This window comes from Anomalospiza imberbis, chromosome 2 (assembly GCF_031753505.1).
Source record: "Anomalospiza imberbis isolate Cuckoo-Finch-1a 21T00152 chromosome 2, ASM3175350v1, whole genome shotgun sequence".
Lineage (NCBI taxonomy): Eukaryota > Metazoa > Chordata > Aves > Passeriformes > Viduidae > Anomalospiza > Anomalospiza imberbis.
Window position 1 is genome coordinate 116239332 of NC_089682.1, and position 27082 is coordinate 116266413.

General features: G+C 41.5%; 1 protein-coding gene across 6 annotated transcripts in view; it reads right to left on the bottom strand.

Annotated features, from left to right (window-relative positions):
- The window catches only part of CRACDL (CRACD like), a 63658-nt gene that overhangs the window by 31028 nt on the left and 5548 nt on the right, over positions 1-27082 (bottom strand). For 2 of the 6 annotated variants that reach the window (XM_068182718.1, XM_068182717.1), the window contains exon 1: positions 10559-10840. The exons of 1 other annotated variant lie outside the window; for it this stretch is intronic. The gene's annotated coding sequence lies outside the window, so the exon portion shown is untranslated. Of the gene's footprint in view, positions 1-9696; positions 9825-10412; positions 10477-10558; positions 10841-27082 lie in introns of those variants that run through there. 3 more of the 6 variants (XM_068182716.1, XM_068182714.1, XM_068182713.1) reach the window with 3 other exon arrangements.

A 27082-nucleotide genomic window follows, 5' to 3' on the forward strand; every position in this document is an offset into this window, starting at 1 on the left:
GTCACAGTTCCCAGAGGGAGCAAGCCCAGAGAGCCTGCCATGGTCCTCTGCCACCCCAGGCACATCAGCAGTGCTTTCACAACCCTGGAGGCACTCCAGCTCTCTGGCATGTGCATCAGCAAGAGCACCACCTGGACACTGCCCCGGGGTGCCCTGCCTTGGCATAGCAGGTTCAAAAGTGTGTTGTGATCACCTGCCTCCCAAGCAAAGCTTTGTCTCTGCAGCCAGGGGAGACATGGTGCTGAAAACATTGCGCAGGGTGTGGCAGAAGGAAGTGTAGGGCAGCAGGCAGGTATTCACACAGCTCAAGAAACCCTGCTGTTCAACACACCTCTCTGCTCAGACCTCCTCCAGCAAACAGAGATCGCGGTCCCCCCCTTTCAAACTCTCAAACAACTTCCAGTGCTCCCAAGTGATAATGCTTGAGCCTAGCCCAAACGAAATCTCTCACAGTATGTCCAATTATGAAATCATTTCCAAATGATTGAAACCTTGAGCTTTTCTTTCTAAGATAAATAACCTGCAAGAGAAGGTCTAAAAAGCATAGTGAAGTGCTCCCCTTGAGCTAGCACAGCACGTATGAGCCCAGGTATTAGGAGTGTCCACATGAGTGAGGTGCAGGTCTCTGGGAAACTCATTAGTCTGTATAAACACATCCAAAAAGCTCATAAAAAGGACAGGATAATTTCATAACAACTGCAACACCATTTCCAAAGCCATATATTTTCCTGCTTCAGACCTCTCCTTAGGTCAAAGTGTTTCACTTTTCATTTTTTATTTGGCCTCCAATTTTTAAATCAAGGGAATAAATGCACCTGAGTGCATGCTTATATACACACAGCCATCCTGGAAGCTTTATCCAGAGTGCCAGCACGGGGACTGAATGGTCATTCTGCCTTTCTACCATATGTCAGCATCTCCACATTATCTGTTCATATTCTAGCTGCGTCCTCATAATTTTTAAATTATTAAAAATAATTTAACCCAGGGAAGACATTTTCTGAGAAAAGAAGACATTTTCTGAGACATTTTCTGCACTGGTTTGTACTACCAAGCCTAAATAAAATATCAAAAAGAAACTTCATGCCAAAGCAGAAAGAAAAACACCCTTTCACTTTTTGTATGAAACTTTGCCTTTTGTTTTCAAAATTGGGCAGACAATCATCTCCTTCCACTTTGTTCAAATGGTGTGTATCAGTAAACAAAAAGTATTGCTTTGCAAAGTCTATGACTTCATGTGTTCGTTGCTGTCAGCACTCGACACTGACTGATATCCATGAGAACATCAACAAAACGTGGTATTTTCACAAATGATTGGCTGTCTGAATGATAGTTTGCTATCCATTTTCGTCTGTCTCGCACTGAAGCTGGCACACTTTACCCATCTTTTCTTATCTGCATTAATGGCTAATAAAAGGTTTTGTTCCCTTGCTTGTGGCTAACATTTATCTCCAGCTAATGCAATGTTTGTAGCATGTTCTGATGTTAAAAGATAATTTGCATATTGCACAACCACGTTGGTGTGGTGAGAACCTGTGAACCACTCCTTGTGCTCAGAGCAAGTCTGGCTCAAGCGTATTTGCTGCCAGCATCCTCTCCATGGCTGCATGAGTCCTAGGCCAGCATCCAGGTGAGAACACACATCCTGAACATAAAGTCAATCTCCTTCTCTTTTAAAACTCTGCCAGTTCAGGATCCTCTAATCCTCTTCCCACTCACTGTCATAATGAATAGAGCTGGCTGTGAGTGATTTGCCCTTTCTCTGAGAAATAACTAATAAAAGTCAGTTGCACCAGCACATATCTCTTTCAATGCTGTTGTTTGCACCAGAGTTTGCTATTCTTCCACCTCCAACATGGGTGGAGGTGGAGGAATACCAAGCTGTGCCCCAAGGACCAGCAATGTGTAACTCTTGACACACTGCTGCCCCTTTGCATCAGCCCTTGCCTTTGCAGTACTCGCATCCATCACTCAAATTCCTGTTGCATACAATGTAAACATAAGGTGATGCTGGACATCTCTGTGATCATTGAGAAGAGATATCAAGGGATGACATGTAAAAAAATACCTGCTAAAAGGAAGGCTGGACAGGGGAGATAGGATAGAGTTTGCTGCATGGGCTTCAAGCCCGAGCCTTTGTGCAAACAGGGCAAGGCCTGCCACGAATACCGGGTGAGGCTTAAGGAGCTACAACAGAGAACTCTTCTTGAACCCTTGAACGGTTTTCTGGGCATTCAGTTGTTTTCAGTCTTCCACTGCTGTTGGGCAGTGTATATTTTCTTTTGCCTAACCAGCCCAAATTACCCTCTGGAGCAACTGCCCCTGCTATTCCAAATGCTGTGCAGATTCTCATCAGCCCTTCTGCCATGCCCCTGCCAAGAGCACATTCCTTTCTCTATTACAAGTACAGTGCATTTCCAAGAGATGGGAGGGAGAGGTAAAAACCTTCTTTTTCTACCTCTTGTTTTCTCCCCAAGAATTAATAGTCCTTCCTTCCCTCAGCATTTCTGAGAGAGGTGAGAAACACTCCATAAGATAAACTTTCCTCCCAAGCAGCTTGTGAGGAGTGAGATTTTTATTTTTTAAAACAGTGCATTGCTACAGAACACACAAACAAAAGAGGTCAGAAGGCAATACTAGGACTGCCCAGTATCCAGTCTGGTGTCCTGGATAGTGCAGGGAATTAGCTGTTCCAGAAGGGTGAAGGGAACTTTCTTCCCTGATAGAGCCTGGTAATTTGAGGGTATACATCTTCACAAAGGTCATACTTGTTCACAGGAAAAGCCTTAGCTTGACTTGCGTGCTTTCTTTAAACAAAAACCAAAAAACCCCAACAAACCAAAACTAAAGCAAACAAACAACCATATAAAATAATTTCAGGAAGGGGGGTGGGTGGAAGAGTCTGCATGAGCAAAAGAATAAAGCAAACTCATGTGAAATGTCTTATTCCTATGCACTAATCCTTCTTTCTTGCTTTCGGTCTTTTACTTTTTGTGATTTAATAGAGGGTCCAGGAGATTTATTCCACCAACATGGAAAGCATGATTATAAAGAGAACTGTTAAAGTAAAAAAGCCACATTGGCTCTCTTTATTCCTCAGCATTTAGGGATAATAAAGGCATAGCTGTTTTACACAAGGACACAAGATCTCCCCTAGCTAGCTGCCTACCAGAGATCCTGTGCTGTATTTATGAGCACAAACAGCACAGTACACTACCAGACTTTTAGGTTTGTACCAGCCATTTTAACTCATAGAAGCACAATCTGTATTTTTAACTTAAATAATATCAAGTGTTCACATAGAGTATTTTGCTAATAATGTTCTGAAGAAGGTCATACTTTTTTAGAATAGCAGGCTAACATCACTCAGAGTCAAGAGTCTGTCAAGTGAAGTATTAAAAATTCACTGTGCCTCTCCTTGAAAAGCAAAAGAGAAAATAAATTAAAAGGCCTTTCTTTAGTTAGAACAAAATTACATTTGATTCTACATATTGCAATTTCAATTACTGTTAAATTCAGCACTGGGACATTCCAGAAGCTATTTCACAAAAATAATTATACCAGGTCTTTTGGTATTCAGAATGAGTAGAAGTATCAACAGTGTTATAAGGTCTCAGTGCCTTTAAATTCATGGAAATATAACAGGGCTTTCATTGATCCTTCCTTGTTTTTTTGGAACTATGAATATAATAAGTTGTCTATTCACCTGCATACGCACACACACTTCCTTTGTGGTGAAGAAAGAGTAAGTCTCCCCTGTAAGCACAGCAAACCCTGAGCAATGGCTCACTGACACCTGCTGCCCCATCAATTAGCCTAATGTAAGGGTGTTCTTGTAGAGCGCAGAGGTTAATGGGAGTTTAAGATGCAGAAAGTGTTTAGCAGTACCTGGAATGAGATCCTTGTTCAGCTTTACCTGCTGTTCTGAAGGAGACTCAGTGGGACAAGTTAACCAGACACGGAGATCAACTGCTAACATCTAGAGCTGAATTTGGCCCAGATTTCACAGGTCCATAATGTGTGGTATAGTCAACATTGTAATTTCAACAGTTTTATGAAGTTTCTCTAAAAGTTAATGACAAATCTTTAAAAATGTTGGGTTCAACTGAATACAGAATATAGTTATACCCTAGGCCTACTTCCAAATATTTTGCCATTGGTGCGACAAAAATTAGGCAAATTTAGTAAGAAGGAAAGTGAAAGAAATAAAGAGACTAAGCTGGGCTTTACTAGCTTCCTTGGGAATTCCTGTGCTGGAAGGATGAAGTAATTATTGAAATCATCTATGAACCATGTGCAGAATAGTCTTAATATTGGACATTTAAAATAGAGAGAGAAAAAAAAAAAAAAAGAAGGTGGAAATGCAAAGAGAACAACATAGATATTTCTAGGAGAAGCCTGAGTCCTTCCAGGCAGAGATACACCAGCCTACCAGCTGAGACTAGCCAGAACATAAGCAGGCTGATTTCCAGGACCTGCTCATGAAAGGTGCCATCAGGGGCTCTCAGTCCTCAGCTCTACCTTGTTCCAGCCCAGACCCCTCTGCTGAACCGGCTGCAGCCGTGTGCTGACCTGGAGTCCCCTCGGATGCAGGGATAACAAGAAGCCATGTCTCCAGCGCAAGGACCAGGTCACGCTCCCAGGTCATCCTGGCACGAAGGAGCAGCAAGAATGGAGTGAGATCCAGCTGAAGGCACGGGATGGCAGTGGGACATGGTGGGGAAGGGAAGCATCATGCCCTGCATTCCCTCTGTAGATTGCAGACTCTGAGGCCAGTTTCCTCCCCAATATCCACACAGTCCATCCAAGAGGTACAGCCACAGTCAGCACAGTCACAATCCTCTGAAATTTCCCCAGGCAACAGCATTCACATATTTCAGCAATAACTGCTACCTTGTAAACACATTCCACATTCCTGTTGCATTAAACCCCACAGGTCAAAAGCAAAGCTGAACAGCCTCTTGTTTAACTGCTGTACGAGGCTTGCTCTAAGATAGTACATTGTGGCATGCTTTTATTTGGAAAGGACCTTATTTAGCCTCTTTTGACCCTTCCTAATTTAGGCCCTCTCAGCCTTCAAATGGTAATTATTTTCTTGAGCCCTGATGGGAGACAGATAAGCCATGGACTCCTTTATCTTTCCTTCATACCAGTAACATTCAGATCACTTCTAGAAAAAAAGAGCATGAGATTTTTAACACAAAGTCACTGTAATATATGACTCCCTCAGACGTTTCAGGTAGGAGTTCAGTTAAGTTGGACTTCATAATCCAAATAATTTCCTACACAAAAAGCCTGGAAGGTTGCTTTCTTTCCATGCCACAATACAAGACTCATTGCTGAGTCTTTTCCTCTTCATTTGGAACATTTCTCCACAGTCTATAAGAAAAACAGTCAGGACTTCACCAATGAAAGAGCCATAATTATTTGTCATTTACTCCCTTCATGACATGAACTTGCAAATTTTCATTCTTACTATCTATTCAGGACATAATTGTTCTTTATATTTGAAAGAGAGGAAATATTTTTCTGTAGCTCTTATCTCATTTACTTGCAGGTCTATGCTCCAAACCACACTGTGCTCCAAAGCAAAGATATGAGCAAATGGAAATAACTGTCACTAGCTCAGATTTCTGTTTTCTCGTTCACTCCTTCCCTGCAGCAATAATCTCAGCAAATATAACCTCTGGCGAGCCATTCTGTATGTATCACCTCCAGCTGCTGCTTCAGACTTGCAGACTTTTGAAAGTCAAAACCCGGAATGCAGCCTAATAGTTTTTACTGCCACCTTGTCGGAAATCCAGAGGCAAATCTCTAGTGTGCCACCTGCACAAGCCCACTCATTCCCTTGGACTGGGAAGCAGAAAGCACATCATAGAATCACAGAATTGTTAGGGTTGGAAGGGACCCCTGGAGATCATCTGGCCAACGCCCCCTGCCAAGGTAGGGTCACCTGGAGCGGGTGACATAGGAACATGTCCAGGTGGGCTTTTGAATGTCTCCAGAGAGAGAAATTCCACAACCTCCCTGGGCAACCCATTCCACTGCACTGTCATCCTCAAACATAAAGTTCTTCATGATGAGGTAAGACTTCTTGTGTTTTTGTTTATAGCCTTTGCTCTCATCCTGTCACTGGGCACCACTGGAAAGAGTCTGGCACCATCCTCCTGACACCTGCCTTTAAGACATTTATATCCATTAATAAGATCCCCTCTCAGTCTTCTCTTCTCTAGACTAAATAGGCCCAGCTGCTGCAGCCTCTCCTCACAGGAGAGGTTACATGCTTCTCCTGATGTTCTTCAAGCTATACCTCCCAGAGCAGGGACCAGAGTAAGCCTGTCATGCAGAAGCAATGCTCAGCTCCAGGCCTGTCCCTTGGTCCAGCTCAGCTGGAGCCAGTGGCATAGACTGAGGTGCCCTCTCTGGCCTAGGGCCCAGCTCCCCCCAGCACCCTGTAGGGTAGTGGAACTCAGGAGGCAAAGGGAACTTGATCATGTTCCCAAGGCTCCATACTGTGAGAAATGTCTCCCTTTTCCCACATTACCACTTGCCCCCAGCCTCTTCTCCTTTCTGCCACTGGGACAGAAGTTCTTCCAATCCTCCTCTGACATGATAAGCACCTTCCTTGTTAAACTCCTCACTGCTCAAGATTTCTGTCAGAAATCTCTTGCGTGTGCATTTGCCTCTGGCAGCATCTCCCTCTCAGCAATGGAGAGGAAGACATTTCAGGAGTGAATAAGTCTAAATCACTTCACCTGAAAGAGACACCCCTCTGCAGAGGAGATCTCTTCCTTTCTGCCCCTTCTAAACCTATTTGTCAGGTTCCTGTATAGCCTTTGGGGCGTATTTGGCGAGGGGGATAGGATGATGGGGACAGGAATGGAAAGCCATTTGGAGACATTACATTTATCCCCAGGCTCCCTTCTTTGAATATACCACAAATGTTTTACTTCAACTCTGAAAAGCCCAATGAGACGCAGGTTATTAATTCATGACTATGACAAGATTATTATGGTTAATTTAACATGTGCAGGCACTTAAGTAACTACTGTTAGGAAATATTTGTCATTAATTCAAAAATTTCCTGCCTGTAATTTGGCAAATATAAATGCAAGAGTGTAGCAGAAATCCAGCATGACATAAAGAGCACCCATTTGTGATCACCTTTACATGTGACTGTAGAATGTTTGATCTCTGCCTTATTTAAATAAGCACAACAAAATGTACTGCAGCATTCATAAATTAAATTCCATTGACATTCATATGCTAGAAAGAGCCCAGATGTAGGAAGAGAAACGGAGAAGCAGACAATATCCCCATGGGCAGCAAAAGGGACACCACTGGGACAGAGGGTGGCAGAGCAGTATTCCTAATCAAAGCTCAAAAAGCAAAACTGTGCAAAAAAACCCTACTTGTGTGGGCTTTTCTCCCACCTCCTGTGGGTCTGCAATAATTCCTACCAAGGCAGGTGGTGCACAGCGAAACCACCAAAGTGGTTTCAGTCAGGAACAACTTGTCTCTCAGGCATGGCACAGACCTCCAGGGTCACCCCATGACTCCTAGGGAGGGAACTTCCTGCCTCAAACTTCTGTGTTTTGCTTGCTTTCCCAGGGAGGTAGGTGAAAATTCTGTGCGTATGGAGCTATTACAGCAACAAATTAGAAACTCAAGTCCAAAATAATCAGTCTCACGGTATCTTAGAAGGGTCCCAGCATTTCTTGGCCTTTGCTGGTCCCTTGGGCAGGTCCAAAGTCAGATGAGTCTCACAAAGGCTCATTAGCTCTGTGGTTTTGAAAGACCTGTTACTATCAGATGCATCCCACCTATCAGGCCCTCCTCATTGCAGGAGCTCCACGCATTGCCGGGACTTTTTCAGTTCCCTCATGTGGTGAAAACTCCTTAGGGAAATCCTGAGGAACGTTTTGGTATACTTTTATCTTCGAGCCCCATATAGGTGTTTCAGAATAAAACTTGGGAACATACTATCGGAGGGAATTTCCTGAGCATTCAGTGCAAGCAAACACTCAATATAATCCCTTCACAGGCTGATTAAAGTCTTATTTTGAAAAGTATTCAAATTCAAATTCTATTCCAGAACTTGGTAACTCTGATGGTCAGAAAATCCCAGACTAAATGACTGGTGTATACCTGTTTGTTTTTGTGCTAATGTAATACTTTCCTTGAAGGAGCCTTTTTCTTTTGCCACAGGTATTTAGAGAAGATGTCTATCTCCCCTTTCAGCCTTCATCTGCAAAGCCAAATAAGTCATGGCATCTTAATTTCCTCACACATAGAAGCTCTCTATTATCCTGACATTTTACTAACTCTTTTCTGCACCTGCCCTACTCCAAGCCCACCTCTTCTGGCAGCCAGATGCCCAGAACCAGACACTGGGTCCCAGGCAGCCTCTATAGCTAAATGACACAAAGATAACTCTTGGATTTAAGCTTCCCAGCCCCTAGTTGGGCTTGCACATGTTGACAGACAAACAGAGAGAAAGCATTCACCTGCCTCCTCTTGACTACTCTACTGCAGAGTCCAAGTACATGTTTGAGCTATTTACTATTAAGGAACACTGTTCATGCAAGGCCAGTGTTGCAATAACCTTTCCAGACTTGGCTCTTTCCTAGGTCCAACCACCCAGATGCTGCTGCTGACTGCCAATACCAGACTACAGGACCCATTCCAGCTTCTTTTCAAACCCCGAAGTGCCAGCATATGCTCCCTTGGCTGAATTTGCAAGGGCCCAGCCATCTGTGTATCTACAGAGTGTCTCTGGTGTAGGTATAATGGGAAAATATTTAGCCTTTTACATGCAGCTGGCAAATATACTAGCTCAAGCCTGAAGAAATTCTGATCCTCTTTGCTGAAAGGCCTCCTTTTTTTAAACATTTTAAAAATATTTGTGAGTCACAGCAATGGGTAGGGAATGAGATATCTAGCAGAGCTCCTAGCTCTGCCAGAAGAGCATTACTAAGAGGACACTACCAGGCTTTGTGAACAGAGACAAGATCAGGAGGTGCTGGGTGACTAAATCTCTCAGGTCCCACACTATGTTCTGAGCGTGCTATTTTACTGAAAGAGCTAGATCAAAGCTACTGAAGAGGTTTCTGCTGTTAACTGCCTCCTGAAAGTTGTTGACCTAGAGACCAGAACAATTAAATGAAATGTGAAGCACCTCCTCAAACAGATATTTTTCCTACTCTGTCCTACATCACCTAATCAGACAGTAGTATGAAGTTACACACTTGGGAGAGCTTTTTGTAATAAAGGACATCATGAACTGCATGAAGATACTGACTTGGTATATATTTTTTCGCTCTTCTCATGTGGACACACACCCTGCGAGTCCTAGGAATGAATGTATGAGCTCTCCCATAAGCATGATAGAGACAAAAAGTCTGGGATAGCAAATTGGACATGCACACTTAAAAAGCAGCTGCTGTATCAGGTATGCAATGTGAGACTCTGGGAATTGTTTTTCTGAATACTAAATGTGGAAAATATCAGTTGAAGCTGCACTTATTCTCTCTGAAGAAATCAACTTCTGAATGCCTGAGAGTCAGCACTCAAATTAAACAGCTCCACATTAGAAATAATTAAAATATATTGCTTAAAAATAATCTGGTCTTTTATGTCCCTATTCGGAATCCACCACTACAACCTTCTGTGCAAAAACCATATCAACATGCTTACAGTGTACCTGTCCCAGAGATGTGCAGCCAGATCTTTGGCTGATGTCACTTGGCATGCCTTTGCTCAAGTTAATTGGAGCTGTATCAATTCATATTTCTGAAGAGATAGAATGTGCTGCTTATAGACCTCTGAAAAAAGGCAAGTTAAACAGCTTGTATGCACCTGGAAACATTAATTTCCGTGTTTTTTCAAAATATGAAAACTGTATTTTCTGTGAAGAGTGGTCCTTCAGAGAACTATCAGGCCAGCCCTGTACCAGTACTAGATATGAACATACTCTGGTTTGATTCCCACTATTTGTGAGTAGAGAAGAGAAGCTACAACACAAGGAAGAAAATTTTTTTTGTAAATATTTTTCTTAAAATGGCACATCGCTCTAATTTTTACATTTGACAAAGGGCTTCTACTTGTAACCTATCACAGGGAAACAAAATCCCATTGTGTTACTAACCAGAGGCAACGATTGCTGGCCTCTGCAAACAATACACAGCCAGAGGGACTTGCTGCTTTCTATTTTGCAAACATGCTACCAACATGAGTTGCAGTGAGAGCATGGCAACCAATAACTCTTGATCACTTAAAGATTTTTCATTAGCCAGTTCTACAATAAATTAACTAGAGAAGTTTAAAGGTTGTTTTCAACAATTTATATATAAACACACACCACAAAGAACAAGGGAAGACGGTTCATCTTCCTATTTAACTTTTTTACTTACCATCCAATGAAACTTTAATAAGTACAAAGGCAGGTCAATAGTCCCAGAAGTGAATGTTGTGCACCTGTGTAATCAAGAAACACATTTCACCTGTAGGAAAACAACCCTTAAAGTATCTCAGACATAAACTTTCTTCAGCTGCTTACCTGCGTAGGTTTCTGTTTGTCAGATTCAACACACCACAAAAGGCTACTGGTGTTTCAGAAGGGATCTGTCACCTTGCCAGACATTTAAATGGTAGCAAAACAGCAGAGGCACTTTCAAGTTTGTGCAGAGAATCCTGAAAGTCTCAATTTGGTTCGACTTGGACAGTGCATCCTACATCGCATCAGATACCCAACATGGGGCTCCTCTGCCTTCCCAAAGCACGAGTTATGAGCACTGCCCTGATCCCTTCCCAGGCGATCCCTGTATCTAACGCAGAAGGAGTCGGTCAGAGGAAAAAGCACCAGTATCCCCCAGTTGCTAGGTAACAAGCAGGGAGATCCTGACCTGAATTCTTAGTGGAGGCTGATGTTACTCAGGAAGCTTAGCTGGGTCCTTCCTGGAAAGGGAGGGCCAAAAGTTACTCCTGGCTTTGTAAAGGCCGCTGCATAGCACCCAGGACAAAGGGACAGCTGCTGAGCTGGTTTTATGATAAAAAGGCACCTGTTTTGAATATAGGAAGAACACATACAAAGATGGAGGGTGACATTTCCTGCTCTTCATGCCAATGAAACCAGAAAGTTTTTAACCTTAAAGTAAGATCTATTTCAAATCTGGTCATAAATAAAGCAGAAGAAACCACCCACCCTGTGCACAGCCTCAACATTAATAAATGCAATGAGAGAATATTAAGCATATGAAAACAAAAAAATGTTATCCTATACACCATACTATGAAGTATAATCTAAAGCCAAACTCAACATAGAAAAAAAACTGAAAGGAAGCAAATCAGGGAAATTTATGATGACACAAGAACACTGCATTTTCTGGCCATGTAAATATTTTAAGTTATTGCCATGCCATTGTATTAATTACTCTATTTAGCTTGCAAATTCCTCAGGATGTATTTTCTAACAGATGAAAAGTAAACACTGAGCCAGACCTGAAGAGCTTAAGTGCCTCTGAGTCCCTTGGATGGGGTATACCCTGCCCTATCATCCTGTATAGCAAAAGGAAATAATGCCTCCTCATACGCAGATTAGCATGAATGTCAAAGACCCAATTATCTGGAAAAGATGCCTGTTTGCTTTCTACTGGCTCCAAGGAACATCTTGGCAAAAATGGCATGAAAGCAGTGCTGTGCAGAGCACGTGTGGCAAGGCTCCCACAGGCTGGAGGGGCCCATGAGGCTGGGAGAGCTGAGGGGTATCGGTGCAGAAACAAGCCCTTTCGTTCCAGCCAGCTGCTTCCCCATCACATCTGAGCACACTGTCACACGTGAGCAGCTCCCTCATTGCTCAAGTGGACAGTGCCAGTCCCAGACAGGAATATCTGTGAGGACTCCAGCTCAGCCAGGGCATGAGTTCACACTGGGTGTACCTACCTCTGTTTGCAGTGGGTGTACCTACCAGCCAACCACCACACAGGCAGCTGCTGTCCTAAAGAAGGCTCTCGGGGACAGGAGAACTGGCCTGTCATGCCTCGAGAAGTCCAGCTATGAGCTTAAAAGGAATCACTCCACAATAGCCTTCTAGCTGGTAGAAACAAAGCAATGCTTTCATGGAAGGGAAAGGCACCCAAGTGTCTTTGCAGCCCCGCTCAGCTGGGCAATGGCACACCTAATGCTTACTCCTAATGTATGCAGTGTACCCCCAAAAAGGCTCTCCTTTCACTGTAGCCAGATTCAGTGAATTCAGTGGCCTGATAAATCTGTGTTCAGCACTGGCTTGAGGTCAGGAAGCAGTCTTTTAGCTATGCTTCAGATCTCTCCCTCCCCATAAACATCTCTATTTATCCAGGGAATCAGTCTATCCCTGCAGCAATTATAACTGCCCAAAACCAGATGAGTATTATGGTGCTTCAAATCCCTTTCTGAACAGGAGCCAAAGCTCCTATTGATAGGAAAATTATAGTTCTTTCATTCAATTCCCTTTCTCATTTTATTGCAGAAGTTAAGTCAGAGTTAAGTCCTAACCCATAAGCACTTAAATTTCCAGACAAAAATAGTTAGGGATGTCACAGTCTGAATTCAGCAGGGTTAAATAAATCCAGGTTTTAAACAGACTCAAAATATAAAAATCCCTATAGATAACCAATAGGCATTTGGAGGAAACATACTGAAAATTTAAGATATTAAATATATACTCACCTGCTGGTAAAGAAAAACTGAGCATGTAACAACACAGCACAAATCAGAAAACACAGCTCTGTGCAGTGCAACTGTTTTTTAAGCAGAGCAGATACTCTGAAACAATTTTCTGATGGAAGGCCATCTTACAGATACCATCACCAGGAGGCAAAACAGTGCAGAGAATCTACTCATAGAAATATTTGTGTTTTAGATAGCTCTAGATTATTTTTTTAACATAGATTCAGCTTTTGCAAACCAAGTGAAGTGGATGGCACTTCAGCGCATCTTTTCCTACAGATTCTTCCAAATGGTCTTAATGTTCAGCCATGCAACAAGCTGCATTAAATAGCAGATACTAGAGAAAACAGAGGAAGCTTGGTAAGATGAAAGGTGTGGCAAATATAAGCTTTTACTAGTGAGGCCCTTAATAGAGGCAAAGAGAAATTAAAAGACACAAGTATGGTAGATTTGAGAAGAAATGGAAAACTGCTGAGCCTAAAAGAGAGAGGAAGAAGGAAATAATTTCAGGATTCATGTAAAAGCTAGAAAAAGATGTAGATGAAAACAATGCTGTTGGAAATCACAAACTGGACACCTCTTGTCTCTTTTAACATTTCCTCCAGTCATGTCTTGAACAGCAAGAACACGTAAGTAGCAAAACAGATTTAAGTGGAGTAGAGAAAATTCGCTTCATGGTGTTAAAAATAACCTGTCACATCTTCCTATTGTCTAAACTGGCATAACTCCACCAGCTTCATTTTGTGCCAGATTAAGACTTGGTCAAATGCTATAAGAGGAAGGTAGCAGTTCTCTTACATATTTCACCTTGCCTGCAGGCAGGCTTCTGCATATGGTGTGTCTATTCCAGAGGAACATACTTAATGAAGGATTTAATCTCCCTGATGAATACAGAAAGATGCCAAAGTGCCAAACTTGTCAAACACACCTTGCAACAAAACACAGTGTTAAAATTTGCTTTACTTGGCTATATGCTTGCAAAGCCATGTAAAACAGACAGCTCCAAATCGCCTGACTTCAAGCACTGAAAGTCAACCACTGCTGTTCAAATCCCTGTGCAAAGGTGTGGTATTACAGTAATTGAGCTGGTCCCCAGTCTGCTCACATCTCCGCTCACATCAGTGACACAGTGCCGAGAAGTCTCCGGGTTGTTCAGCCGCAGAAGGAGCTGCGTGAAGCACTGATTCACACTGATGAATTGTAACCAAGCAACACCGCCAGCATCTCTCCAGCCCTTTGTTCAGCTGAGCTGGGGAGAATAGCAGCAGAACAGCCCTGAAAAAACCTGCCAAACTCCAACTTCAATTAAAGGATACCATCCCTCTAACACTCAGCATAGCAAATTCTTCAGCCAAAATTTAACAGAAATAAACTGGTACTTCCCTCTCAGTAAAGAAAATGACGTGCCTGAAGGCAGCAAATTAATTTCTGTGTGTCCGGGACCTCTCATAAACCAGCTTCACAAAAGCAAGAGTTGAAATTTACTTGACACAAGAAAATGCAGGGCAATGAATTATTCATCTGAGCAGAGGGACAGAAATACTGCCTTTTTGTTAGTCTGGCTATTAGACACTGAGGGAAACTGAAGAAAACTTTCTCAGATACAGTAACTAATCAGTAACAACACAGATGAAATGGAAAGAAAATAGATATTTGAAAATTTTGTTCAGTGAGAGTTGGCAACGTTTTCCCATGTAAATGTCTGAAAACAACAGTTAATGCTGCTACTACATCATCACTCATGTGAACCTTATTATCAACAGAGGCATTAAAAACTTCGGTTACAATACTGAAATATTTTCCTTTTATTGCAGTTAAGTGGTGGGATTATTTGTTCTGTTTAATGCCACGGGCCTGGATCTCAAGAACAAAATTCACTGCAAAATTATCCACTGTTGCCCTTCATGGAAATAAGATGACACAGTGTGCTAACAAAACTATTGGTTACTAGATGTTTTTGCAATGTTCAACAGTATCTTCCTTTTACCAGAAAAAGAAAAAATCGTGTATAACTTAACAATACGATAAAGAATTGACTTGTTTTTATAACATAAAAGACAGGCTAGCAGCTGTAGGCATTTCTCAGAGCATAAAAACCAAAAGCACTGACCTGTAAAACAGAAATAGTAATAACATCTGCTAGACTTCTGGGCTCTGAAATCACATTCCCTGAGAGCAAGTTTCCAAAAGAAAGGCTGGACACTTATGTAAGATACCAATTCCCTTTTCAATGAACAATGTTTCTCTTTTGAAATTTTATGTAAAAGCTTAAGTGCAAAGCCACACACATCTTTCTTCTCCAGGAATTAATGTAGTCGGGCAAAGTAACAAAATGCCATGGCACAGGCATAAAAATAGTTTTATCAATGTCTTTCAGAATTTGTGATATCACAGAATGGTTTGGGATGGAAGGGACTCTAAAGATCATCTAGTTCCAACCCCCCTGCCATGGGCAGGGGCACCTTCCACTAGATCAGGCTGCTCAAAGCCCCATCCAACCTGGCCTTGAACACTTCCAGGGATGGGGCATCCACAAGTAATATTAGATCACCCTCTTTGCTTACTTCCATGCTTGTCTTTCTAGTCCCTTTCTACAAACAAGGTTCCTAGGTATGGTCTTTTCAATCCCACCATGGGGGATCAAGCAGTTCTGTATTCACTATTCTGTGTGGAGTATCGCCAGGATCTCACACAGGCAGGAATGCTGCTGCTTAGGCCCTGCCTGCTCCATAGTTTAGGGTCCTTATAAGTCCTCAACATTGCCACACAGGCTTTGGCACCACACAGGACTCCTTGTAGGCTCAAAGCCTGCTCCCCCATGGTATGAGTTCCCACCAACTTCCTCTCAATGTGAGCAGATATTTAAAGCAGAACTTGGTCTCATCATCTTCTTTCCCTTCATATGTTTGCCAGATGGCTTTATTTAATGTCTGTTCTCTGAATTGGCTCTTAGATCGATTTTTTTTTCCTTTACATTTGCCATCTGCTGGTCCAAACAGCTGAATGATACACTTCCTTTTCAATCTTATAGCATAAATTCATTCTTGCTGTGAACTTGGCATCCAAAATAGTATGGCAGGCAGACTGGCAGGTCTGGGTAATGCCTTGTTCCACCAACAGGAATTTAGTCCTTGTCCCTTTGAGAGCCATTAGCACAGGAGCAAAGTTTTTAAGTTAAGATGGGACAATGTTCAAAGCCAGAGCGAAAGACAGGTACCAAGAAGAACTGTGAACCATGTTTAATGATGGAAAGTGGTCTGTGTTGCAGCTAGTTCTTGGAAGCAAGATTTGCAGCCCCAGCAGCTGGCAGGGCATGTTCTTGTACAAAGAGAAGACATCAAGCTATGCAGCAGCTAAGTGCAGAGAATTGCATATGGACTTCCAAAAGAAACAAATGCTGTGTGGGAAAAAACTTGAAACCTTCAAATAATTTTCCAGAGCCTTCAGCAACTGTCTTGCTCTTTTCAGTGAAAATGTACGAGGACTCTTGTGAAATAACTGATGTGCCTATGGGACTTTGCCTTCACCCTGCAGGGTGCCCAGCCTGGGCTGCACTACAGGGGCAGTGCCAGAACAAGGGCTTGCAAAACTGAAATAGCAGCTGGCTGAGAAGGGTGTCAGGAGGAGGACAGAAGCAGCACAACAAGAGGAGGAGGAAGGGAAACTATGCTAACTAAGAGTGCCAAAAAGTCTTGTTAGGACCCCACCTAAATGCCTAAGAGCAAGGTATTACGGAGTTGCCTGAATGCACATGTTTTACCCGTCTTGTTATGTTAAACTCAGAATTTTTTAGAGACTATTCTGTCTCAAGTGTTTGCACAGTTCCAAGCACAATAGCTTCTTATGCTGGCTGAGTCCTTTGAATACTGTAAGAATACAATTAAATAATAAGAGCAGTTAAAAGCTTGATGCTATTCATACATGAGAATATCTCACATGGCTCTGGAAAAATCACAGCCACAGCAACACTCTCAACAAACACATTTGCTAATCCTCTCATTAGTATTGTGGCTTTCTTCTATGGGTAAAGACAGAAAAATGTCATGAAAAAATATTAACTGTATTTCATATCTGAATGCCACAAAAGACCAACAGTTTATCCAAACAGTGTAAGTGAGCAAAAGCTTGAGAACTCCTACCTTAATGCTTCTCTGTATATTTAAATTTGCAAATACACTTGTCTTTTTTTGTGTCCCCTGTGGTTTTGGTGGCTCAACTGACATCCAGTAGCCTGTCTGCTCTCCACTTTCTCCAAGCATTACATGGTCAAGGTAAATGGAAACAGTGTGAGGTTTGCAGTGTCTTGATCTCTTAATGTTTAGATAAATGCTGATACTACAGAGCTGGTCCTAGTTTTCCAGAGCTTCCTACCTCAGTTATGAAGGTAATAAACCTAACCTGGTGGTTCAGTGGCTTTGGTCTCAGCAGCTCTGATCCAATGTCCACTGAAGCCTAAAGAAAGACTCCTTAATTAGCCAGTCAGTGTCAAATAAAGCACAATTAGGCTCGAGTGCCACTGAAGAATAAGATGTATAAATTCTTTTGCAATGCAAATTCCTTTGCTGCTGAACTGTATGGAACTGACCCACCTGCTCCAGGTCTCCATGTAACCTGATACTTCGTACACCACCCAGTGTTCAAGGGAGGGGTGCTGAGAAACAGATTTCTTGAAATTCCCAAGCTGCTTTATATGCTTCATGTTGGTGATTCGCAATCAGAGTTCTGGTTGTCACCACCATGAATGGAAGGATAAAAATTCAGTGACAAGTTATGAAATGCTACATCTGCTCTAAAAGGTAGAACGACCAGCCAAAACCAATGTGTCAAAGAAATGTGCAAAACAGCTCCAGATTTATCCAGATCCAGCGCAAGCCAGGTCTATATTTGAAAGCTGCACTGGTGCAGATGTTAGTAGGTGTATGAATAAAGGGTGGGAAGACTGTACCACCAGTTTACATATCCATGCAAACTAAGAGAGGATGTCCTGAGAAAAGGAGCTGTGAGATGGGTCACAAAGAATTCTTTTCCCCTTTGAGGGCTAAATAGCTCACACCATCTAGTGAGATTATTTAGGCTGGGGACATGTGCACCTCCGTATTATAAGAGCAACAAGGAAAAGAGAACAACATGGCATCTTCAGTCCTCAGAGGGCTTGTCTAGCCTGCACTGTAGTCCATGTCTCTGCATGTTCACAGCTCTTGCTCCACCTAGGCTGAAGTTGATGCAAACACACCCAGTGGCCCTTCAAACAATTCATTATAATATACACAATACAGTACAGTACCCAAGACGTACACTGGCTGGTTGGGATGTGAAGGCTACAGAAAGAAACAATGGTCTTCTATGCAGCTCCCAGCATACAGTATTTAGGCACCAATCACAGAACCATTTAGGCTGGAAAACATCTTAGAGGCCACCAAGTCCAACCTTTAATCTAGCATTGCCAAGTACCAGTGTAGCACATTTCCCTCTGCGTGTATGAGTATGCTCTGAATACATTTATGATGACACAACCGCATCAGTTCTAGGCTGGGTTTTACAATTTTTACTGTTTCATGACTAGTCATAAAAGTTCTATTATTATTGAAGGACAATGTCCAGAGGAAGTATAAGCAATTTCAGAAGAATTAAAAAGCCAAAAGACTCTGTGCAACACAGAGTGATACCAGTGTCCTCACACATGTAGCATGATTCAAATGATTCAAAGGGCAACCACTTGAGTTCCCAACTGCTCTGTGTTCCCCAAACAACACTCACAGACAGAACTGCCATCTATCCCCATTTCCTTACAGCCATCATTGGAGCAGGAGGGCAGTACTATCACCAGCACTAAGCTGAGCCCACCTGGACTGGATTCTGAGCTGCCAGGCAGAAGTCAGACAGAAGAAATAGGCGCCATCTTCCATGCTGCTGTACATAACCTCTGAAGCAAAAGGATGAAAAATTTCTACAAGTATAGTTTCTTTTAATAATCTCCTTTTCTTATTCTCCTGCCTCTGCCACAATTTTTAGTTTCAGATATGTGAGTCTCTGCATAGGGTCCAATTCTCCAGCTTATTTCGGGTCCAGGTTTTTCTTGGGTTCTACTAGAGGCAAGAAAGACTGATATAAAAAAGGGGAAATAGAAAGAAAATTGAGGAAAACAAAGCCTTTACATACCCAGAAAGTCACCTGAACATCCAAACAGAAGCAGAAAAGTTCCTTCTTCTTTTAAAATATATCTCCTGTTTCCATGCTATACTAACTACATGGTATGTTTTTAAATAACCTGTTTTAAAATAAGTTGGGTGTGATCTAGTTATTACATGTTGCATGATTTGATTTGATAATTACACATCAGAGCAAACTACTTTCCTAATCTAGAATAAGATGTAAAATTCTACAATGTCTTTAAGAAAACGGGACTTAAGTACCTTCTTTTTTCCAATGACAGTAAGCCCAGGAAAAAGTAATTTCCTATTTCAGTTGTTTTCAAAGTCTTAGAATTGACAGTTGCATGTAAACAATTTACATCTTCACTTTTACAGCTACATGAAATCAGCATTGATTTATGCAGCACACAGTGTCTTTATTTCTTGATTAACTTCCCTTCAGGTTTTCACTGTATGCCAGTGATATTTAATTAGAGATAACAGTGATACTTGTATTAATTTCCTGCATTATATTCAGTTGCTCATAACTTTGGCAGGTGGAGTAACTTTTAGGTCCTTTGAGTGAAGGGACAAAAGGATGAATAACTTGTGATGGTGTAATTGGAGTCCACCCCACACACAAGAGGCAAGTTACAGCTCCACAATGAACTTTGGTTCTGACACACTCAGCCTTGTGCTTTGACTCAGCAAAGTAAATAATGCTCCTTACAAGCAGTCTGCACAAAATTGCCAGGGCATTTTGGTTTAACAAACAGCATGTTATCAGGCATTACACATCCAATATAATTAATTAAAACATTTAAAACCTGAAGTGGTCTCACCCAGTATTCAGCAATTTCCTGCTCCTAAGCAAACTGGCTGAGTAATAAGAAACGTCACAAAGACTAGCTAAAAGTTGAAGATCGTTTTGGTAACAAACCTTCTCAGGTAAGTAGACCATTTGCATGTTCCTATCACAGCAGCACTCTTACCTTTACTAGAAAAAGGCTTTTGCTTCCTTACCCTAACATTTTAAAGCAGATTTTGTCTCCAGATCACTACAAACTGTACAGACTGTTGTGGAGTAAAAAGTTTTAGTAACATCACAGCAGACTTTTGGGCTGAGTTAATTCAGCTTCAGTCTAATTCTAACAGTCAAATAAACAGAGTTAGGATGATGCTCAGTGCTATTGTAAATTCCAACCACATTCCACAGTGCAGAGTGGACAGAGAAAACAAAATGGTGTAATCACTTATAAATACTATGAATAAAACTAGATTGGTCACTTTTATTTTGCCCTATGTTTCGGAAATAGAGGCTATTAAAATAACAACTAGTCAGATACAAAAAGCTAGGAGGAAATGAGACTTTATATTATGGAAATAAGCTGACAAATGCAGTGCTGTGTAGGAGCAGATGTGGTCGAAAAAACAATGAAATGCTTTTCAGCAGAATTTGCAAGTTTGTTTTGTGTAGGTGGAACCAAGAAGCCTTTGCTGGAGATTCTCACGCCGCCATCCACAGATCCAAAGTACCTAGGAGTTCGACATGAAGTTGAGATGTACCTATCTGCACACATGGTCCTCTTGTGACTGAGCTACAGCTTGTGACATTCATTCAGAATAAGACAGCAAAGCAGCTGAGCTGGCTATTAAACCGAGCTGTTGAAGTAATGTAAGTAAAAACTATAGAATCTGATTTAAAAGTCTAATTGTCAGTATTTTGCTTTGACTAAGAAACTCACTACATCAGGCTCATTGCAAGAGTTGCAGAGAATGTTTCAAGAAAACTGACCAAAAATTGTGGACCCATGACAATTTACAATTTTTGCTCTCTGCTCACAGAATCATTTCATATCAGATTCACAGGATTAGCTATTGCTAAAAACATCCTCTCGCTGTGAGAAAGGTCATGGAAACAACCTCTTTACTCTAGAGCAGACAGCAGTTCCTTAAAGCACTCCATTGGAGACCAAATAAAAACACTCATACACTTGTGCTAACAGCGTTGAGTTAGACAAGCGTTGGTAACCAGTTTAAAGAGCATAATTTTGTCAAAACAGCAGGCCAGCTACTATTATCCTTCTGTATAGTGCAGACTCAATGCAAATGTCAGAGGAGCCAGACTGTTTACTCAGTTCAGGTTTTCTGAAATGGACTAACCTTCAGTGTCATAAAACTGCCAGTTCAAGGGCTGAAGCCCACCTGGGGACTCTGGGTTATCACATATGCAGTGGTATATTATTACAAACCCAGGATCTCAACTTGCTTCTAGGAAAGATATACTTCTTTTCCTCCTATCACCTTCCATTGTTAAATTTCTAGTTAATAACCCATTGTTGCGACTAGTTTAAGCATTACTGAAGCAATTAGAAACAAGTGTAAAATGCAACAGAGCTTCCTTATCCAAGGACATAATGAAAGCAGCAGAACCATCATCTATAGATGCATGGCAAGTCCAAAGGAGCAACTGATGTTCTAGGGCAGAGCTGTCCCTTAGATTGCTATCACAAATGCAGGCATTTGTATGGCAGAGATGTTTCTGTGCAAAAGAAGAAAGCAAGGAAGGAGAAACTCTGCAAGAAAAGCAGTAGTAAAGGCTGCAGAAAGTCTGAGGGAAAGCAAGAATTGTTATTGAAAAAGAATTCCTAAAAAGGGCTAATGATAGGGCACCACTTCACTGGTGGCAGAACAAAATAGGGACTGATGCTCAGAGAAGCCTCCCTCCTCTTCAATGAATTCTACTTCATCCATGGAATCAAGGTTTGTTTGGGGTTTTGTTTTTAATTACCGGGATTAGATCTGGCTTCATCCTCAGATTAACATTAGCTAAAAGCCTGGTTTTGACATAAGTTTTGACAGCCTCAGATCTCAAGCGAATCCAGGGACACAACCCTATTCTGACCTTGCAGCAGATCCTTGCTCTGTCTTGCCCACATATGGCTTTTTATACACACTACACTGTGATCTCAAATGCCCATGCAAAAGTAGAAGCAGCAGCAGATTGACTTTCAGGTGGCTTTTGTTGATTTCTTTCACAGCTGTAGGAAGAATTAACACTGGCACACCTGTCAAAAGAAGCAAGAGAGCCTGTTCTACAGCCAAGAGGCCACAGAGAGGACAATAGCTCTGCAGCCCACCAAACCATGGGACCCTGTGCCCACAGGCTCCCTTCTCCTGTGCTGAACTCTATCCACCTGTCCCAGCAGCCATAATGCTCCTCCCTGTATTCTGCACCCCAGCTAACCAGACACATTCCCTTCGCACCATCACGGCACCCAACACAACACTCCTCCAGACACATTTGCAGGTACCTCAGAAATTTTGTCCAGCACATAGAAGGAGCCGATTTCCTGAAGTCCTTTCAGCTTCTCTGCTGACCGCACTATGTGCCACAGTTTCTCAAAACTAATCTGCTGGTTCAGAGAAACACGAGACTTATGAAGAGAACATGTCAATTCATTCAAGATATATGCTCCTCTACAAATATGTAACACAGATTGGAACTGACATTCAAGATGACCCACACCCTATATAAGCCTCACAAAAAGTGCCTAGTTATTCACTTTTCCAGCTTGGCAAACTAAGCCTCCATACTCAGTGTCAAGCTAAAACATTTGTTAAAATAATTCTTGGCTTCCTTCCACTCCAAACAAATTAATCAGACAGATATTTCAAGTCATATTTTATTCAAGCAAGCAGAAGTAGGAAAGTACAAAAGTAGAAATGTAGGAGCCTTCATTAATTAGAATATGACTTTTTTTTTGGTACACCTTTCTCTTCCACATAAGGATAATGGAAGGTTTCGGCTATTTTTGAGGTCACTGTCTCCAATTAAGAGAAATGCATGAGCTTTAAACAAATCAGACAACCGTGGAACAATTTTAATCCCTGAATGAATAAACCCCTTGGGGGACGTGGCTGCAGAGAAATCAATGGGCAATTCTGTTAAGCCTTAACAGCAAATAAGGCACAATCTGGCTTCTACAATGAACCTCAAAGCCACAGATCCTGTCATAAGAATTTATCAGATTTGTGTGATCAGTCATCAGTGTACAGAGTCTGATTACACCCAGAGTATCTTCTGCTTACAGCAGCTGTTGGAACACTGTTGTACTAGGCCATCTTTGAGTTAGGGGCTATAATCTTAAGGCAGAAGAAAAGACGGAAATAAGCGTTAGCTGGGTGAATACTCATTTGTTCCAGTGAACTCCTACTCTTGTCAGCACCCTGCTGCCCACTGACCTCACCTCCAGCCCCGAAGTGTAAAGAGAAATGTGAGCTGTGACTCTGAGAAAATTGACATTTGCTCCCACAGCAACACATAAATGACCTCCTTTGCCCTACAGACTGGAAGTGCTCTCTCTAGCTGTGGGATCAAACACAAATCATTCATACCATGCTATAAAAAGACCACAGACTAGCACAGAAAATAGAACTGTTCTTTAAAAAAACCATCAAAACAGAAGAAGCAATTTCCCCTCCCCTTCAATATACCTAAAAGCTCACCTACTGACCCCTGCCAGGGTAAGGACAAAATCACTTTGCTTGATGTGGTTGATGCAGCCTAGCCCATATCTAGGAGCCTCTGCCTCAGGCCGCATCTGCTCTTGTAAGTGAAACACTCTCAGGACTGTTCTGTGGCACTGGAGACAACGCTTGAAACCAGACTGCTAAATTCTCATGATCTTTAAAGGAGGTTGACTACATCCACTCCGCTTGCTGCAAACCATCACCAGCCCATCCAACCACAATAGTGTCCAGGGCTGTTCCAACAACCCAAGATCAAGGACAGCCTGACCCAGGAACATTTCCTGCACTAGTAGTTTAGATGTATCTTCCCTGTCCACCTACCTGAATTGTTCAGATCTGTAGCATGTCCAAGGTACATGGCAACTGCCTTCTCTGCTCACAGAATTTCCTTTCCTTGAAATCAAGGTATGTGAACAAGGAAAGAGGGTGAAAATGACACACATACAGCTACTACCCAGACATGTCTGTATACTACAGACATGGCACACCCAGTGCTCACAAGTTCAGAAGTACTTCCTACAAGCACCCACTCTTTAGATAAATAGTTATTGAGGGCCAAGTTTTCCCAGCTATTAAATACCTAAAGATAGAGATGGGAGCTATCACTTGCAGCGAATAGGAATCATTATCCAATAAGATCCACAGCAGGATTTTGAGGTTAGGTGTCTCCTTCCTATTGCAGTTGACTGGGATTTATCCCTGAACACGTTAAAAGCCTCTGTGTTGACTGTAATGCCTTTGTTATCTCTTTACATGAAAGTACAATGTCTCCAATCCATTACATTGGCTTATGAAAGAAAGAATTACAGGAGTAATAGTACAGGCAAGTGTTTTCCTCCCTCAGCTGGGTAAAAAAAATATCACCTGCATATTTCAGCTTTGCAATCTTGCTTCATGTCTATCTCTGAGCAAACAAATTGAAGTCCTGTGGAAGCTGCTTGGGTAAATTTCAACACTACCTGGTGGTGTGAGACACAAGACAGGCAGAAATAGTTAAATAGTTTAATTCACACTGGTTTGTCATTTGGTCAAAGAAGTTTTGTAGACGCAATCAAAAAAAGGGAACGGTAAGTCATTAGAAAGAGCAAATAATTTTCACAGTGACACTTGACTTTTTTCCCCCAGCATCCTTGGACTGATGCAAGTCACCCAGAACCCTGCAATCTGCACAATCAGTTTAAAACACTGATGTACATCTAGCACCTCACATTAAAAAAATAAACCAATCAAGAAGCACAGCACTGTTCATCAGTCAGCTCAGTAGCAATTAGACAAACTGAGTTTACAGTCTGCACCATACTTCATCTCACAATAAGATTTGAAAAAGAGCTAGGCTACAAGATTAAATAAAAAAAATATCTATATTTGTGCTCCCATGATTTTGTATCAAATAACATTTGAGAGAAGTACATGTTTAATTGAATATTTGAGAGCAGTAACCTCTACAATATCTCATAAAGTAGGCTGCTGAAGAACAAGAAACCCATGGACCAGATACAGCCTATGATATCACTTTGATAATTTTGGACTGAGTGATTTGAGGGAAATGCATTAGGACAAGAAAAAAAGTTAATCTGTGCCTTGTCAAATGGGTCTGACAGTTCTCCCTGGGCTGCAGTGAAAAAAATTCTCATTTCTCCTATAAACCAATACTAAGAGAAAATTATAGTGCACATTGACACAATAAACTGGGTCAACTCCTCATTAACAGCTCCTATAAACCTTAATGGTAAGTAAGAGGGACAAAAGTAAAAAATGTTGTCCTCCTTATTTTAAAAACAGGTTTCTTTTCAGAGTTAACTTAGAAGTATTCATGTTTGGAAGCTACATCCAAAATACCTGAAATGGGCTCCATTTTCATAAACTGTTGAGTACTCCTCTCCATTAAAAAATCAACCTTTAGCTCATCCACCTTCAATGTCTCAAAGACATTAGCCACCTAGGACAGGACACTTCACTGAAATACACTAACTTGTCTTTCTTCAAATACTCCTTTTTAAAATCCTGACACAACAGTCCTAATTAGAATAGCATTTTCCTCTTCTTGCTCGGATTATGTGCCAGTGTGGCAAAATTCAGCTACCACTGATAGCTTGAATGCACCAAGCAAGTTATGGAGAAGGATCTCTGCAAGTCTGCATGTTCATTCATGTTTGCAAAAACTGACATCACACAGATTAAGAGACTGATTGGCATATTTTAACTATTTGCTTAAATGATGATCAACTCCAGGTTTCTCATCTCCTCTTTTTGATTCACACTGTCTTATATATTTTTTCATGACATGCTGTTGAAGAAACTAAGGGCTGATTTCTCTTTGACTAATAACATTAAATAAACTCTATTTTATTATGATGCTGCCACCTATAGTCTTTCTGAACACCACACCACCTCTGCACAGTTTTGATTTGCATTTAAATTTCTAAAAATTGCATTGTTTATCTTTTGCTAAAACTTTCAACATCACCCCACCCAGCAATGAAAACATCAAATAAAATGTTCGAGGGGACACAGTTTTGTCAGCTTTCCTCTGTGATTTCCAGCCACACCAAGTAATCTCCCCAGTTTTGGATACTCTGATGTTCTCTGATGAAGAGACTGCTTTCAGAAGGTCTGAGAAGAACGGGTGACTCTGAGGTGAATATCTATTAAAACAGCATGAATGGTTCCTTTCAAACACCAGAGAGCATGCCTGAACACACTACACAACCAGCCTACGGTGCAGAAGACAGGATGGAAACCAGATCTGAAGTTCCTGTGAGGCCTAAAGGAGAACTCTCGCCAGATACTCCCATATATACTTCATTCATGCTCTACTTCTGTACTCTGATTAGGACCACTAAGCAGAGACAATAACTCTATTCCTCTCCCAATGTTTTTCTGTACTATAGTTTTCTGAAGCTAACTTATCATTAAGTAAAAATCAGACCTCAAATAGACCAGACATACACGCCTTCCACTGCAGAGCAACACACAAAGTGATGTGGATCTGGAATCTCTCCATCCTGTAGTCCTACCAGTCGAGACCTAAGCCATAGGGATGTTTTGCACAGTGCTCCTACCCATGAAACTGCCGACTCTACGGTGATGCATCAAACACCACTACACCAGCTCAAAAGGCTTGTAGCTGCAGAAATTAGCAATTTGTTCTTCTTCTAGGAATGGCATTAGAAGGACAGATAGACTTATCTTATGTCTGTCCCTCCTTAACCTCCAATTTGTCTGAGTACCTATTGAGACTCTTGTGTGTTTCCATGGTCAGCTGATGCAGTGCAACTCCTGCATCTGCTCAACCCCCCAATACCTTGAAAAAACCTTAGTGATTCTGATTCCAGTATTAAGGAAAGAATGCCATAACTGTAAGATTAAAAGAGCTACTAATTTTGATGGCATACAGTGCCCTGAGTCCTTTAAGTTCCATAATATATTTATATATATTTATAGCTTCTTTGTTCAGTTCTAGAATATTTTCTATTTTAGGAAGGAAAGAAATCTACTCAAGAATCAAACAAACTGCACAATTCTAAAATACAGGCAACTGATTGCATCGTATTAGACAATGAGTTAGAAGATGAGGCAGTTCCTTTATTATATTCTGTCTCTTTAAATAGCAGAATTGCCAAAGCTGGTGTGATAAAAGAAGAATGACATGGAGAATGAGAACTATGTAATCTTCCCATCTCAGTCACCACTTTAAGATACAAAGGAGTAAA